General features: G+C 39.1%; 1 long non-coding RNA gene across 1 annotated transcript; it reads right to left on the bottom strand.

The window, feature by feature from the left end:
• Nucleotides 1-813: 813 nt before the first annotated feature.
• LOC309380391 lies at nt 814-3,493 on the bottom strand. The gene is made up of 3 exons (XR_014172903.1): nt 3,293-3,493; nt 1,621-2,018; nt 814-954 (listed from the first exon to the last, which is right to left on the bottom strand). It is a non-coding gene; the product is annotated as an uncharacterized lncRNA (long non-coding RNA).
• Nucleotides 3,494-3,875: the final 382 nt, after the last annotated feature.

The following is a 3,875-nucleotide window of genomic DNA, read 5'->3' as shown; positions in this document are numbered from 1 at the left end:
GGAAACTGCTTTATACTGCAATTTGGCTCAATATAGTCTATAACAGGGTGGAGATGCCAGGTATTTCGAACCTGGAATCTTCTTCATGCAATTCAAGTGCTCTACCACTGAGCTACAACTCTTCCCTGTGTAATAACTGAGATACAAGAGATGTTGGTTGGCAACAGTCATATGTCCTGATCATCTGTTTTGGGCCTGATCAGAGCAAGTTATTGAATGTTAAAAAAAACCTGCACCAAACAACAATATGCAAGCAACTGAACATTTTTTTCAAAAATGAAATAATAATCTGATTTGTTCGTAAATACATTTTAAATAACTGCATTGTAAGGTTTTGAAGGCAGATAAAATATTTATTAGCTCCAATCTATTTTTTAAGGGGGGGTGAGGAGAAAGCTGAAAAAATCACCCTAAGAGCTGAGAAAAGGGCAGAGTTTTGTCTGCTTTAAGAAAAAGTTAGTGTTCTCCCAAGAATACCACAAGGAGCTGTTTTTAGAAAGGAATCCATAAAACAGGAAATTTACCGTAAAATTGAAACTGTATCTCACATGGAATCTAGTGGTTGTTTCAGAGTGAGTGTACGTGCTTGATTCAATCAAGGAAATACAGAAAATATTAGTTGCAGGGTTCTTGCAGAAGGAGAACAGTTTCAGAATCATATACTTTTCAGTAGGTACAACGTCCAGGTGGCCTTAGGACCCTTCACAGCAAATGAGAGATTGAAGCAGCTGCTTTGGGGGACCTGGGTGTATGTGTGTGTGTGTTCACATGTTGGTATTACATACTTGTTCACTTAACAAACAACACAATCCCAAGGCTAAACTCTACTTTGGGTGCATGAGAGGAATTCCAATTGAGATCAATGAAAGTTGTAAAAGAAAAGAAAAAAGGCTGGATCCACACTGTTTCGCTCAAAGTCACTGTAATGTATTTCTTAAGTCGGTGAAAATCTCCCTGGAATAAAAATGAAAGTGTCAATAAAAATGTTATATAATGAAATAGTCATACCCCCTAGAGACCTTAAAACCATGCTCTTTATTTCCCTGAAACCATTTCAGGAACTATTATTATTATTATTATTATTATTATTATTATTATTATTATTATTATTGCTTTTTAAAGCTTCACGTTGATTCAGTGTATTTTAATTTGCGTAATTTTGTAATGTGTGGATAGACAAAGGACTCCACTGCACAAGACTTAGCTATAAATCAGGAAGTCCCGGGATTTAATCTTGCCTCTGCTATAAACTGACTGGGTTGTCTTACGGGACGTCTTTTCTGTGGATATCTTCTCTTGGCATAAGTTTGACAGTTGGAGAGAAGGGCATGTGGACATACGGACACTTGAGTTAGTTGCAAAACTCTAAGGATTTTCCAGGTCTCCATGTATGCTAATGGATTTTTCTGGAAGCAACTAACACGGAAAAGAGGGCTAAATTTGCACTTTACTATATTTCCAGAAGTGATTTTTATGTCACGTGAATGCTTAAACATAACATGCAAATTCAAAGTTAGGAAAATGTCTGGAAAGCAGAATAAATTGCAGAATTAACTGCAGGAGTTGCATTCAGGGCAGTTCCAGCCTACCGAGTTAGTTTAATGGGTGAGCCCTACTTACCTAGTTATTAGCTTTGGGTCTAATATGGAGGGAGGAGCATACTTAAAATAAATTTGCCAGTGTTTTCAATTGTAAATTGCTTCTAGAATATGGGTCAGGAACTCAATTTCCCACCAGGCTTCCCTTCTGGGAGTCTTCCCCTTTGCCAGCATTACTTTCTTTGGGGGTTTTGGAGCAACAAATGGAGACTCGAGGTCCTGAGAAGTCTGTTGCTCTTTTGGACTCTCGAATTAGCCCTTTAAGGGCCTGCCTTGAAGTAAAGTCCAAGTCTAGGTGACTGGAGGACCAATCTGGGAGGAGGAAGCATCCCAATGAGCAATTAGTGAACGTTTCCAGGGCGTGATGCTGATTAAGCTATTCAGAAATTGGTGTGCAGGTGAGGTGCACAATGCCAAGTCCTGAGAGAAAGAAACAAAGAGTTTCAATAAGCTGTTGCAAAATGCCTTAAGCCAACAGATATTGTGTGCCAGAGTTTTCCCAGGAAAAGATGGTGTGTTTTCAGATGAAGCATGTGAACGCCAGCAAATAATTTCTGAAGTGCCCCCATCTCCCGCACAGGAGTGATTTAGGGTGTTCAATGTCTTCACCATCTTCACCAGCTGTTTCTCATAACTTCTGGGGTGGTGCAAAAATGTCTGGCAGCAGTCGCAACTCTCTCACCATACTCAGTGCAAACTGAGAGAATTGCGTCCCTTCATAATCTTATAGTGAATGACACACAAGCAAGTACAAGATTGCTACCACCTTTTAAGATTCCCTAGCCTGCTAATGCCCACTTTATTTCAGTGTCAGCCTGTTCCAGAAAGGGGTTTCAGAGTCTTGGACTTTTTAAGTTAAATTTTAAATGCCAACTTTATTACAATTAGATTCAGGTAGGTAGCCGTGTTGGTCTGGCACAGCCGAAATAAATAAATAAAAATTGTCCAGTAGCACCTTAGAGACCAACTAAGTATGTTCTGGGTATAAGCTTTCATGTGTATCTGAAGAAGTGTGCATGCACAGGAAAGCTTATACCCAGAACATACTTAGTTGGTCTCTAAGGTGCTACTGGACAATTTTTTAATTTATTTTTGTTGCAGTTGCAATCATTTCATATTAAAATGCTCATTTCATGACTTTTCCTTATTTGAATAAATGCACGTTTAATCTTTTAAAATGAAGATGAAAAATGCCCTTTCACGTGAAGTTCCCTGTTGAGGTTAGCCACCCTTCCCCCACTGTCAGTGAAAATTCATTTTTGAAAGCCCTGGAGGGCTCACCGTGAGAGCTGCCCATCCAGTGAGAAGGGCACAATGGAAACAGTGGGAAACATGCCCCCCCCCCGTGGGTGGAGAGACACACCTGAACAGGGCCTAGAAATTCATGTAAACTTTCTGAACTATAGCAGTTGAAGTCTAAATATTAAAAGAAAACGTATTACAGATTCGTTTGTCCTCATTGCTCTGAATCCACAAACATGATTCAGTCAAAGTTCATCATTTTAAAGCTTTAACAGTTTCAATAGGAGATGCTTTTAACTCTTCCGTTGAAACTGGTAGGACTTAAAAGATCTCAGCTTGTGCTGAATCGTGGCCAGATCTGTGTTGACAATAACCCCACTGAAGTGGGACTTTCTTCAGAGTAAGTTATGCCTTTAAAGTTTTAAAATCTGGAAAGTTAAAGTGCAATTTACTAATTCCCTGTAGCTCTTCCAGAGAAACTTTTTGTTTTCTTTCTTGTTTTGTGTCAAGAAAGATGATTCACAATTCCCCAGAAACTTAGATGACACAGGGTGAAAAGGTCCATTGGATCATTCCTCAAATAATATGCATTTCCTCAGTGTTGTGACAGGACTAGGCAAACTACAGTTCTTATAAGACCTCTTCATTTGACATGTTTCCCATTTGTCCAGTCAAAGAAAGTTGGTGTTAACCAAGCCCTTGGCAGAAAGATTTGTGCATCATGCAAGTTGACTTAGGAATTCATTTCCATGTTGGTGGGGATGACAGCTTCCCTTCTCAACACTAGCTATCTAATCAGTGAAATTAGATTTTGATGGCTTGTTCATATCACGGGGCATGTATCCAACATAAATACAGCTTTTATTGAACCACAATCCTTGGGTAAAATATCCTTTTTTGAAAATGAGGAACTTTTGCTCTTTATTTCAGCATCTTTCTTTCAGGAATGGAGATGCAAGGAAACGACTGCAGATTCAAATATGTTAGAATAACCGAGACGCCTTAGTGGCTTCGAGGTTTCTGGGAAGGAAGTCT

The sequence above is a fragment of the Podarcis melisellensis genome, assembly GCF_964234715.1.
Source record: "Podarcis melisellensis genome assembly, chromosome: 1".
Taxonomy (NCBI): Eukaryota; Metazoa; Chordata; class Lepidosauria; order Squamata; family Lacertidae; genus Podarcis; species Podarcis melisellensis.
The sequence above is the reverse complement of the archived record's forward strand: the minus strand, read 5'-3'. Positions and strand labels throughout refer to the sequence as shown.